This window comes from Macaca nemestrina, chromosome 8, assembly GCF_043159975.1.
Source record: "Macaca nemestrina isolate mMacNem1 chromosome 8, mMacNem.hap1, whole genome shotgun sequence".
Lineage (NCBI taxonomy): Eukaryota > Metazoa > Chordata > Mammalia > Primates > Cercopithecidae > Macaca > Macaca nemestrina.
The window spans coordinates 114,206,251-114,220,431 of record NC_092132.1 but is presented as its reverse complement, the minus strand read 5'-3'; the positions used below and the strand labels follow the sequence as shown (position 1 = coordinate 114,220,431).

Here is a 14,181-nt window from a genome sequence, read left to right as displayed (position 1 = left end):
TTCACGCCTGTCATCTCAGCACTTTGGGAGGCTGAGGCGGGCAGATCACGAGGTCAGGAGATTGAGAAAATCCTGGCCAACATGGTGAAACCCCGTCTCTACTAAAATACAAAAAATTAGTTGGGCGTGGTGGCATGCTTGTGTAGTCCCAGCTATTTGGGAGGCAGGGGAATCGCTTGAACCCAGGAGGCGCAGGTTGCAGTGAGCAAAGACCATACCACTGCACTCCAGCCTGGTGACAGAGCAAGACTCCATATCAAAAAAAAAAAAAAAACAATTAAATTATTATCGACTGTAGTCACCCTGTTGTGCTATCAAATAGTAGATGTTATTCATTCTTTCTATTTTTTTGTGCCCATTAACCATCTCCACCTGCCCCCAGCCCGCAACCACCCTTCCTAGCCTCTGGTGACCATCATCCTACTCTCTGTGTCATGAGTTTAATTTTTAGATCTCACAAATAAGTGAGAACATGCAGTGTTTGTCTTTCTCTGCCTGGCTTATTTCACTTAACATAATGATCTCCAGTTCCATCCATGTTGTTGCAAATGACAAGATCTCATTCTTTTTATGACTGAATAGTACTCCATTCTAAATATATAACACATTTTCATTATCCATTCATATGCTAATGGAAACTTAGGTTGCTCCCAAATCTTAGCTTTCATAAACAGTGCCACAAGAAACATAGAAGTGCAGAAATTTCTTTGATAGACTAATTTTCTTTCTTTCTTTCTTTTGGGTGTATACCCAGCAGTGGGATTGCTGAATAATATGGTAACTTAATTTTTAGTTTTAGATTTTTAAGGAATCTCCAAACTGTTCGCCACAGTGGTTTTGGACTAGTATACATTCCCATCAAGAGTGTAGAAGTGTTCCCTTTTTTCCACATCCTTGCTAGCATTTGTTGTTGCCTATCTTTTGAATAAAAGCCATTTTAACTGGGATGCAGTGATATCTCATTGTAGTTTTGATTAACATTTCTCTGATGATCAATGATGTTGAGCACCTTTTCATGTGCCTGTTTGCCATCTGTGTATCTTCTTTTGAAAAATCTCTATTCAGGGCCGGGCGCGGTGGCTCAAGCCTGTAGTCCCAGCACTTTGGGAGGCCGAGACGGGCGGATCGCGAGGTCAGGAGATCGAGACCATCCTGGCGAACACGGTGAAACCCCGTCTCTACTAAAAAAATACAAAAAACTAGCCGGGCGAGGCGGCGGGCGCCTGTAGTCCCAGCTACTCGGGAGGCTGAGGCAGGAGAATGGCGTAAACCCGGGGGGGGGGAGCTTGCAGTGAGCTGAGATCCGGCCACTGCACTCCAGCCCGGGCGACAGAGCCAGACTCCGTCTCAAAAAAAAAAAAAAAAAAAAAGAAAAAGAAAAATCTCTATTCAGATCTTTTACCCATTTACCCGGATTCAATTATTTTTTCCTGTTGAGTTGTCTGAGCTCCTTATATATTCTGGTTATTCATCTTCTGTGAATGGGTAGTTTCCAAATATTATCTCCCATTCTGTGGGTTGTTTCTTCACTTTGTTGATTGTTTTCTTTGCTGTGCAGAAGCTTTTAAACTTGATGGGATCCCATTTATCTATTTTCGCTTTGGTTGCCTATGCTTGTAGGATATTACTCAAAAAGATTTTGCCCAGACTAATGTTCTGAAGATTTTCCCCCAATGTTTTCTTGTAGTAGTTTCATCATTTGAGGTCTTAGATTTAAGTATGTAATTCATTTTGATTTGATTTTTGTATTTGTTGATAGATAGGAGTGTAGTTTCATTTTTCTGCATATGGATATTCAGTTTTCTCAGCACCATTTATTGAAGAGTTTGTGTTTTCCTCAGTGTACCTTTGGCACCTTTGTCAAAAATGAGTTCACAGTAGGTGTGTGGATTTGTTTTCAGGTTCTTTATTCTGTTCCATTGATCTGTGTGTCTGTTTTTATGCCAATACCATGCTGTTTTGGTTACTGTAGCTCTGTAGTATAACATTTATGGTATAATTTGAAGCCAGGTAATGTGATTCCTCCAGTTTTGTTCTTTTTGTGCAGCATTTATTTGGCCATTCGGGGTCTCTTGTGGTTCCATATACATTTTGTGATTGTTTTTCTATTTCTGTGAAGACTGTCATTGGTATTTTGATAGGGATTGCATTGAATCTGTAGGTTACTTTGGGTAATAGGGACATCTTAACCATATTGATTATTCCAATCCATGACCATGAAATATTTTTCCATTTTTTGGTGTCCTCATAATTTCTTTCATCAGTGTCTTATAACTTTTATTATAGAGATCTTTTACTTCTTTGCTTAAGTTGATTCCTAAGTATTTTTAGGTATGGCTATTATAAATGGGATTACTTTTTTAAATTTCTTTTTCACATTATTCACTGTTGGCATATAGAAAACAATTGCTAATTCCTTCTTGCTCAGGGGAGGTCAGTTGTTGGTCTATCAGGCCTTCAACTGATTAGAAGAGGTCCATCCACATTATGGAGAGCTATTTGCTTTACTCAAAGTCCATCAGTTTAAAAGTTAATCTCCTTTAAGAAAAATATCCCCACAGCAACATCCTGAATAATGTTTGACCAAATACCTGGGCACCGTGACTCAGCCAAGTTGACATAAAATTAATCATCCCTGGGGTCCTTAAAAAGAACCTGAATTAGGATAAGCTATGGTATCTGACACACACTCTCCCTACAGCCTCTCCCAAAGAAAGAGTCCTCCTTTCACAATGATGGAGAGGAGGTAAAAAATGGCGAAGAGTGTAGCCGTCCCCTAAGAGATGTCCAGAAGGTAGGCAGCAATGGATTGGATAGAAGCTTCTGAGAGAGAAGTGGGGAACTCCACCCTGACAAACCTTACTTAGTTTACAACTAAATACTTTCTAAGCTGGGTAATCCCTGTGGAACAAAACCATTGCCTCTCGTAATAAAAACTAAAACTCAGGTCAAGCACAGTGGCTCATGCCTGTAATCCCAGCACTTTGGGAGGCCAAGTCGGGTGGATCACAAGGTCCAGAGTTCAAGACCAGCCTGGACAATATGGGGAAACCCCATTTCTACTAAAAATACAAAAATTAGCAGGGCATGGTGGCAGGTGCCTGTAATCCCAGCTACTCAGGAGGCTGAGGGAGGTAAGTGCTTGAACTCGGAAGGCAGAGGTTGCAGTGAGCCGAGATCGCACCACTACACTTCAGCCTAGGCAACAGAGCGAGATTCCGTCTCAAAAAAATAACCACCAGCACTCTGGGAGGCTGAGGTGGGTGGATCACGAGGTCAAGAGATTGAGACCATCCTGACCTACATGGTGAAACCCTGTCTCTACTAAAAATACAAAAATTAGCAGGATGTAGTGGCATGTGCCTGTAGTCTCAGCTACTCGGGAGGCTGAGGCAGGAGAACTGCTTGAACCCAGGAGGCGGAGGTTGCAATGAGCCAAGATTGTGCGGCTGCACTCCAGCCTGGGTGACTGAGCAAGACTCCATTTCAAAAAAAAAAAAAAAAAAAGAAAAAAAACTAAAACTCAAGGCTCTGAGGTACGGAATGTAGGGTGACTCTCTACCCAGGAAGAAGTGACCAGGCCTTATATTCCTAAAGCTAGTACACAAGACACCTTCACCTTGGCTGCTGCCACCACTCACCACTGCTGGGGACAAGAGGACAAGGGGACAATGATTCTCTTTAATGTTATGCCTGAGTCCAGCTAGGATCCCTATAGAAATTTTTTTTTTTTTTTTTTTTTTGAGACCGAGTCTTGCTCTGTTGTCCAGGCTGGAGTGCAGTGGCACAATCTCAGTTCACTGCAACCTCTGTCTCCCAGGTTCAAGTAATTCTCCTGCCTCAGCCTCCCGAGTAGCTGGGATTACAAGCATGTGCCACCACGGCTGGCTAATTTTTGTATTTTTAGTAGAGACAGGATTTCACCATGTTGGACAGGCTGGTCTCAAACTCTTGAGCTCAAGTGATCTGCCCGCCTTGGCCTCTCAAAGTGCTGGGAAGACAAGGATGAGCCAACATGCCGGGCTGATTTCTGTAGTAATTCTAAGGAGAATTTAATAAAAAATCAGGGTGATTTTAAAGGCAAGCAAACAAAAAACACTACAGAAGTAACAGCTTGATAACATGTAATGCTCACTCTGTGGTGCTCTCAGGCCCGATACTGTCTGATCCCTGGGCTGACTTTAGGTGATGGGACCTCTCAAACTGGAACCCAAAGATCTCACAGCTTTCAGAGCAGAAAGTCAGGACAGTGAGGCTCATAGACCGAGTTCTTCTTCCCTTACTGTTACTTTGAAATTCATTCTTTGTTTTTGCATTTTGTTGTCTCTAAAACAGGGTTAATTGAAATAAAATTAATCAAAAAGGATAAAGGAAGGAGGAAAATGGAAGAGAGAGAGAGGAAGGAAGAAAGGAAAGAAAGGAGGAAGGAAGGAAGAAAAGAAGGAAGGGGAGGGAGGCAGGGAGGAAAAGGAGAAGGAAAGATGAAAGAAAGAGAAAGAAAGAAAAAAAGGAAAAATAAAAAAAGAAATAAAAGGAAGGAAGTAGAAGTACAAAGAATAAAAAAGAGAAGGAAAGAAATTCTTAAAAACGGTGAGATCCTATTCAATTTAAAATCTGGAATACAAAACTTTTTGTACCTACAACTCATTCATTGCTTCCACAGCAGTGAATTTCACCCACCAAATTTTGTCTGGTGCACAGATGTCCTATTTGCTTTGCTAATGGAAGAAATACTCTTCTCTTTCTTTGTTCACTTAACAGTAAACTTAATAAAGGAGTTGGATATTATTGCTTTCTAAAATGCAATTGCTAGTTAATTTTTGCAGTTTAGCATCTGCTTCACAGTAACATTAAAAAACTGAGTTCTTGAGTGTAAGCATCATCAAAAATAAATGCTTTTGTTTTGCAAAGTAATTTCCTTTGTAAACTCACAAATCTTTTGGACCACATGCTTCTGCAACAGCTGTACAGGTATCAGACCAGACTCTATTACACATTTGCCTTTAATTGTCCGTAAGCAGCTTTCTTCCTTCCTAACAGCATCATTAAGAGATTTTATCTATATTGTGTGTCAGAAATCATTTGCAGTGGGCCGTGGGACCCTGTTCTGGCCATTCAAAGGCCGTATCTCTCTTCACAGAGCGAAGAGTCCTGGGGCTAACGGGACTTGCCCTTAGAATGACCAGGCTTTTCAAGAACCAGCTGAGCACACAGCCATGCCAGACAAACGACAATAATATAATAATACAATAATTATGCACATGTTCATGTACTTTATATGTGTGTGTGTGTTTATATATATAGATTTATATATATATATATATATATATATATATATTTTTTTTTTTTTTTTTTTTTTTGAGATGGAGTCTCACTCTGTCTCCCAGACTGGAGTGCAGTGGCGCGACCTCAGCTTACTGCAAGCTCTGCCTCCCGGGTTCACGCCATTCTCCTGCCTCAGCCTCCTGAGTAGCTGGGACTACAGGTGCCTGTCACTACACCCGGCTAATTTTGTTTTCATATTTTTTAAGATGGAGTCTCATTCTGTTGCCTAGGCTGGAGTGCAGTGGTGCAATTTTGGCTCACTGCAGCCTCTACCTCCCGGGTTCAAGTGATTCTCCCACCTCTGCCTCCCAAGTGTCTGGAATTACAGCCACATGCCCAGGTAATTTTTGTAACTTAGTAGAGACGGGGGTTTCACCATGTTGGCCAGGCTGGTCTCAAACTTCTGACCTCAAGTGATTCACCCACCTCGGCCTCCCAAAGTGCTGGGATTACAGGTGTGAGTCACTGTGCCCAGCCATATTATTAAAATACAAATATAACTATACATTTGAAATTATACTCTGCAGTACTTAATTTCTGTTATATAAATGGTTTTATTTAAAAATAGCAGCCGAGGTGGGAGGATCACTTGAGGCCAGGAGTTCAGAACCAACTTGAACAACATAGTAAGAACCCATCTCTACAAAAAATTAACAAATCAAACATTTAACCTATGGGCATGTGTCTGTAGTCCTAGCTACTTGGGAGGCTGAGGCAGGAGGATCGCTTGAGCCCAGGAGTTCCAGGCTGCAGCGAGCTCAGTGGATTTGCTCTTGACTGTGCTGTCGGTATTCCTTCGCCAGTGAGTGTGTGGGGAGGAGGGGGCTCTTTGGAGGTGTGGAGATGGATCTTGGCCAGGTGGACTGGGATGTCTACATGCAGGATGGAGCGGCCCCTGGACGTGTGAAACAGACCCGGCTTGGGAAGAGTAAAGCTGGACCTGAGACCCACTAGCTCCACGTCTTCTTGTTTGACATGGAATTCCAAGGAGTCTGCGAATTTTAATCTGAATATGGGCTTCCAGGTCATTATGAAGGTAAGATGATATGGCATCTTTTTTTAAAATAATTTGATAAATTGATTTATAATCTTTGAATATGTGTAAAGATGCTATGCTGATGTCCATTTTACCCCAGACCCTGGCAAACATTACGGCTGGGGAATGGATGGTTACGAGTCTTTTTTGAAAAGTTTAATCTTTGCTTGTAGATCCAGTCATTTACCACGAGGGGGCAATAGCAACCCGCACAATGAATGCCAAGCTCCAAGCAAGGTGTGGATTCTCCACTGATTTCCCGGGCCAAAGAATTTTCGTTTTAGAAATATTGTGATGAAGTTTCATTTTTATGTGATGAAAATGTTTTAAAATTGATTGTCATGATGGTTGCACAACTCTGTGAATGTACTAGGAGCCATTTGATTGTACAATTTAAATAGGTGAATTGTATAATATGTAAATTTTATCTCAATAAAGCTGTTTTATATATATAAATATATATACATCTGTGTGTGTGTGCATATAGTTATTTCACCCAAAATCCTGCCTCCAGAAAGACCCACATTAAATAGATCATGATGGATCCCTCTTGTTTCAAAAATAAATGGTATTTTGTTTATATCTAAAAGTTAATACAAGTACTGTAAATGGTAGACCTATGGATATTTTTCTTTTTATATATATTTTTTATTTAAAAAGAGAAATGCTCATAAATGTTACTTTCTTTTAAAGTTGGAGAAGAATTCTTTATCCTACTCTGTGATCAGGGTTATCTGAGGATCTTTGCTGTCAGAGAAACTGAAATGGAGTCAAATTGTGAAAAGAAGATTAGTGACAGGACTAAGAACTGCAAAGGAAGATCACATAAATACTCAAACAGGAAAAGCCAAATCACTGCCTTGGGCTTTGAAAGAGATTCGTTGGGTTTTTGTCTACAAGAAAAGATAAATATTGTTGGAATTAAATCTCTCTCTCCTCACTGCCCCCAACCCACTCCCACTGCACCGCACTTGGCCAAGTGTGACTCCTGAGGAATACCTGCAATTGTAAGACCAGGAGTATATCAGGTTCTTGCCAATAGACAGTCCACTGGAACATGTCCTAGTTAGGCAATCACTGAAATTATATTGCAACTCTGGAGGGGAAATATGGATGGAACTGAGGTGCCACAATATGATATCTACGTAATCTGCTCATCTTCACCTTGTCCGACCTTTTAAAATGCAAATCAAGCATAAAAGAAATTAAACTTCAACAGTTATTTATCATTTCTCTTATCCATTCATATCCAATGATTAATAGGGATGCTGAAGCTGGGTGTGGTGGCTCACACCTGTAATCCCAGCACTTTGGGAGGCCGAGGCCAGTGGATCACCTGAGGTCAGGAGTTGGAGACCAGCCTGACCAACATGGTGAAACCCTGTCTCTACTAATAATACAAAAAAAAAAAATAATAAAACTCATGGTAGAGCACGCCTGTAATCTCAGCTACTCAGGAGGCTGAGGCAGGAGAATCGCTTGCACTTGGGAGGCGCAGGTTGCAGTGAGCCGAGATGGTGCCATTGCACTCCAGCCTGTGCTACAAGAGCTAAACTCTGTCTCCCAAAAAAAAAATAAAATAAATAAAATAAATTAAATAATAAAAAATAAGGATGCTGATCAGAGCATTAAAAGTTCTCATTTGAAACAAATGAAAACAATAAATCTAGACTATCCATTCCTCAATCCCCTATAGACCTCATAATAAACATGCATTTGGATTAGTGATTGAAGTACAGAATATTTTCCACACAAATCTGCTCACAACATCCTTCCTTTCCATGACACTTGCTGGGTACAAATTCCAGTTCCTCCAATAGACACATTTGTAATATCTCTGTGTGTACATTTTAGTGTAATAACAATATCCACACAATAGGGTATGAATATGAGTTGATGAATGTAAAGCATTTAGAATAGTGTCTGTATATAAAGCAAAAATGTAACAGGTTGCTGCCATTGTTGTTGCTATGATTAATTGCTAGGAATTTTAGACACACTGTCAAACAGTGTGGAAGAAAACTTGCTTTCTTAAATCCAAGATACAGAGTCATTGAAACATTCACTCATTTTTATCCTCTCAGGCTTCACCTGGAAGGGAAGTTTATGATCCAAGAACCTCAAAGGAAGGCCTTTGGAAAAAGTAAGAAATGGTATTGCATCTTATCTTTTCAAGGAAACATTCTTCTTTTCTTTTCTTTTCCTTTCTTTTTTTCTTTTTTGAGACCGAGTTTCACTCTTGTCACCCAGGCTGGAGTGCAATGGTATAATCTCTGTTCACTGCAACCTCCACCTCCTTGGTTCAAGTGATTCTCCTGTCTCAGCCTCTCCAGTAGTTGGGATTATAGGCGCCGGCCACCACGCCCAGCTAATTTTTGTATTTTTTGTAGAGATAGTGTTTACCATGTTGGCCAGATTGGTCTCAAACTCCTGATCTCAGATGATCTGACTGCTTCAGCCTCCCAAAGTGCTGGGGTTACAGGCATGAGCCAATGTGCCAGGCCTCAAGGAAGTGTTTTTCTACCATTGTTTAATTACTATCATGTTCCCTACAGAAGAGCTTTTCCAATCCCACTGCTAAATTCTAAATGATATAAAATATCTGCTTTTCAAATAAAGCTAAAATGATGTCTGCTTTGTTGTGGGACATTGCAACACTGATTGAGAGAACTGGAGATACTACAGAATTTGGACAAATTAGAACTGAAATTTACAGAGCTAAAAGTTCATGAGACTCTTGACAGGGTGGAGCTGGTTTTCTGGGTGAGGAAATGTGATACCCCACCACCTGATGGGATTGGCTAACCTGTAAAGTACAAGGAGTTTGGCTCTCAGACTTCTAAACTCCTCTTGCTGTGTTGCCAACTCCACAACTTGGCTACGTCTCTTCTATTAAAGCAATGTTGTATTTTATAGAATCAAAATGTTACAAATCCCAAAGATAGAAGTTTGTTTCTCTCCAGTGTTTTAAAATATCCGTGAGTGAGCTTGGGTGTGTTGGCTCACGCCTGTAATCCCAGCATTTTGGGAGGCTGAGGCGGGTGGATCACCTGAGGTCAGGAGTTCGAGACTAGCCTGGTCAATATGGTTTAATCACCTCTCTACTAAAAATGCACAAATTGGCCGGGGGGACGTGGCTCATGCCTGTAATCCTAGCACTTTGGGAGGCCAAGGCAGGTGAATTCCCTTAGCTCAGGGGTTCGAGGCCAGCCTGGGCAACACGATGAAACCCCATCTATACTAAAGTACAAAAAATTAGCCAGGTGTGGTGACATGTGCCTGTAGTCCCAGCTATTCAGGAGGCTGAGGCAGGAGAATCACTTGAACCCAGGAAGTGGAGGTTGCAGTGAGCCAAGATCGCACCACTGCACTCCAGCCTGGGTGACAGAGTGAGGTTCCATCTCTAAAAACAAACAAACAAAAACAAAAAAAATTAGCTGAGTGTGGTGGCACACGCCTGTAATCCCAGTTACTCAGGAGGCCAAGGCAGGATAATCACTTGAACCTGGGAGGCAGAGGTTGCAGTGAGTCGAGATCCTGCCACTGCACTTCAGCCTGGGTGACAGAGCGAGACTCTGTCTCAAACAACAACCACCACCACAACAACAACAATAAATATCCAGGAGTGGAATTGTGGCTCCATAGTGTCATTAATGACTCAAGTTGCTGTCTCTTTGCTCTGATATCCTCAGGAGGGTTCTTCTATCCCATGGCTTAACATGGCTACTGAAGCTCCAGCCTTTACATCTGCCTTCCAGGTCACGGGAAAGAATAGGGGAAAGAAAGCAACCTTCTCCCTTTGAAGAGACTTCCAGGAAGCCCCCTGAATATTGTTTTCTTTCAATTGGCTGTAACTTAGTCTCATAGTCTTCCTAGCTACAATGGATACTGGCAAATTCAGTTCCTTAACAGTATAGTCAGGAACCCAGCAAAAATTGGGATTTTGTTCAAAAGAGTAGAGAAGGGGATGAATGCATGTTGAAGTAGGCAGTACAATCCATTCATCTTTCTTAAATAGTCCAGTTTTCTCAGTGCCCTTCCTGTTCCTCAACACTTTTTCTCAGAAAGGAATCTAAAACTCACTCCATTGTGTAAGAGATTGATAAAGGATAAAAGTATTAGCACTACCTAAGGAATTTGCATCTTAATGGGCTTAAAGACTGAATACAGTTATTGCATTTTACTAGTAAAATTTCAAGGGAGAGTAAAGGAAGTGAAGGGAGTAAAGGTAGCATTTGATAGGAACAGTATAAAATCGCAGCACAGACACAACTCGGCTTTTGCCATAGGCCAGTCAGTTTGCATTAAAAGTTGTAACGTTACCTTCAACTTCAGCTCCACTGATACAAAGAGAGTCCTGCTTATGTGAAATAGCTGCTCTCAGATTGGAAGAAATTCTATGTGTTCTCAGAGTCACGAGTCAATTCTCTAAACGGATTGCGGTCTCTAAGTTTACAGCAGTGGCTCTCAAACTTTCGTCGTACATCAGAATTGCCTGGACAACTGGATAAAACACAGACTGAGAGTTTCTTATGCTGTAAATGTTGAGTTCAACCTAAGAATTTGCTTTTCTAACAAGTTCCCAGGTGATGTCATTACAAGCTCAAGTTTGAGAACCACTGGTTTATGATACGTTCATCTTTTCCCTGTTAATAAGGGCACCATGAGTCATTACCCATCATTCATCTCACATTTAATGAAAGAGAATTTTACCTTCTGAAAAGAAAAAGCTTAAGTTCTTTATAACCATCTGAATATGAAACATCACGTGCCTAGCGTGTTCTGATGGCCCACATACCTGTCTCCCTCCAAAAACATATAGAAAAGTGTTATAAATGCATATATTATATTGAAATGTTCCATTTTGATCATTCTCTTGCACCATTACATTTCAATATTATATTTCAGACACAGAGAACAAATTGGAATTTCGAGAAACTGCCAGTAAATGAAGGGCATAGTAAAAATTCAAGACAGCTTGGGTCAGATGATACAGGAGAGAAGATGAATGACTTTCTCAAAATGGAAACATCCTGCCTCCACTGCTGAATCACTATGATCTTATCATAAGGAAGAATGATCCTGGGACCTAAATCGAAAGTAGTTTGGTGTATTTATGAAGTGATGCTAAAATTAATGGATACAATATCCCCTTCAAAACCGAGTGAGAATAGAGCTGGAAAATGCTTAATACAAATCTGGATTCTTCTGCAAATAAATACAAATTGTATGGTTAAATGACTGTATTACTCCTCCCTGCCTATCCATCTTAGGCACGCTGCCCCACCTCAGTGAGCCTCAGTCTTTTCATCTGTGAAATGAGTGTGCTCAACTGGACAAGCTCTAATGACTGTCCCTTTTCTAACATTTGTTGCTTCACTAAAGAGTGTGCAAGGGACGTTCTTGTGTGAGTGCACAGGGGGCTTATTCTATTTGTAACATCAACCGGCGGCGCTTCTAAGTCCTAGTCAGTTCACTGCCATTTAGGGTTAACGATGCCTTTTTCTTTGAAACACGGAGAGTGTTCAGGACAAATAGAATGATAAAAATAGAACAATTAATCATGTTTTAACAGAAATTTACACAAGAAACATGCCTCTCTTACTTGAAACCTTCATCCCACGACCACCAGCTCCACTGAACAAGCCCTCATTTTAGATGATCTTCTGCCTTTTCCAAACAATATCACAGAATATTTGAAGTGGCAATTGTTATTTGTAATCATGTTATAATGATTTCTTTCTTCTTTTTTTTTTGAGACCGAGTCTCGCTCTGTTGCCCAGGCTGGAGTGCAGTGGTGTCATGTTGGCTCACTGCAACCTCTGCGTCCTGGGTTCTAGCGATTCTCCTGCTTCAGCCTCTCAAGTAACTGGGACTACAGGCGCCCGCCACCACACACCCGGCTAATTGTTGTATTTTTATTAGAGACGGGGTTTCACCATGTTGTCCAGGCTGGTCTCAAACTCCTGATCTCGAGTGAGCTATAATTTCTTACAATTTATAATAATTAACTAAATCAACCCATTACATATGGGGAGAGTCCGAAATGCCCTCGGCACTCTTTCTTCTGTTGTTTCTTGGTGAGCTCCTCCAAATCCCGGAAGACTCAACTCAGCCGTCAGCTCTGGGAAACCCTCTCCACTGCCACCCCCGGCCACCCCAGCCTATGTGTTGCCTAACCCTTGGGCTGGCCTCTGTCGCTGTATTTAGTTTACAGAATTATAATAATCTGTTTATATAACTGCTTCCTCCACTTAACTGTAAGTTCCGCGAAGTCGCCTTGAAATCTCCTATATCTCACACAGGCCACACTTACTAAGTATTCTTGGAACAACGGGAGGAATGAATAAGCTGAGCGGGTGCGTGGAGATTGTCCCTTCGAGGCAGAGCATAAGAGTGTAAACACAGTTAAAACTTCTAGTGTGGGGAAAAGAACCGCTTTATCAGGAAACAGGAGTCTACTTAGCTCTAAAGAATCTGCATCCTGGGCCAAATGACTTTGTAGGTCTTTCCATCAACACATTTTGATACTAGCAAAATGTTATTATATTTATATCAAGAAAAGTTTTGGACACTGAGACCTAGATCACAAGCATCAGGAATGGCTTAAAGGTGTTCAGAGTATATAATAATAAGAGCAAGGGTAGATAATGAATGAAACGTGTTCGCATATCATTGTTTTATCATTTTTACCCCAGCCTGGTAACATGGGTGTTACTATGTCAGTTTGGCTGGTGGAGAAAGGGCAGCTCAAGGAACGTAGGGGACCTGCCCAAGCTCAGGTGCACAGTAAGTGGTGGACTAGAAGTCTACTTGGATTTTTTGGTTCCAGATGCAATGTTCTCTATTCTTTCAGACATAATTTTCAAAGGAGAAGTAGCTTCAAAAACTGGACGCATATCTGGTGGGAAAAGAGAGGGAGTATGTTGCATGTCAGCCTTTCTCAGTCCTTCCAAGTGGCTTCATAGAGAACTTGGTTCTACAACCCCATGTCATGGTTTCTTTCTCCTGTCCCCATATTTCATCTCTGAGTTTCTGTGTGGCTCTGGGAGCAAGAACCCAGAGACACAGGATCCTAAACTGATGTCCCTAACTGCCAACTCTACACTAACGGCTTTGGACAGAGACTTTTCTATGGTGAATCACCCTCCCATTGCCAGTGAGTCAAACCACTAAACTCTGATCTTTAATTCATATTTTATAAACAGTTTCATTCACTCAGACGTCTTTAATTTAAAAGCCAGGGGGCAATGGCCACAGCACCTGCAAGAAATTCCCTCACAGAGAGAAAGGAGAATGGAAAAACAAAGCTTATGTCCCTTTTCCTTCTCCTTCTCAAGAAAAATCACTATGAATGTACCACCCTCTCCTCCTTCCCTGCCCAGGCTGTCACCTCTAGGGCTCCTCAAAGACTAGAGGTGGGTACCGCAAAGGGCATTTGCAATCTGTCCTGTTATCTCTTAGATTAGCCTGGAGACAGGACTTCTCATAAACCTTTATTATAGCAGTGGTAAAGAAATTCCACAGGTATGGAACTGGAAAGATCCTGCCTGGCTTTCAACAGGACCTCCCTGGGTAGAGAAGGAAGAAAAGGATTTGATTTTATGCTTCTTCAGAGCCCATGTCTGAGACCCTAATGAAACTTTCTATTGATACATCTGGATTGTTCTTTTGTCTAAAGAGGGAGAAGGGCTTGATTTACTGTCCAAGGCACAGAGGAACAGAAGAGCAGCGTGGTCTGTATTTCCTGCTCTGACCTTTGGTGTAACTATCCTTATTTGCTCTCTGTATGTCAAAATTGTTCCTGGTGGGGCCTCCCT

The 14,181-nt window shown here is 41.3% G+C and overlaps 2 long non-coding RNA genes across 2 annotated transcripts in view; both read right to left on the bottom strand.

Annotated features, from left to right (window-relative positions):
* Positions 1-14,181, bottom strand: part of LOC139355861 (uncharacterized) — a 169,333-nt gene that overhangs the window by 142,971 nt on the left and 12,181 nt on the right. The gene's annotated exons all lie outside the window — the stretch shown is intronic.
* LOC105476550 (uncharacterized) overlaps positions 1-14,181 on the bottom strand; it is a 61,843-nt gene that overhangs the window by 35,792 nt on the left and 11,870 nt on the right. The gene's annotated exons all lie outside the window — the stretch shown is intronic.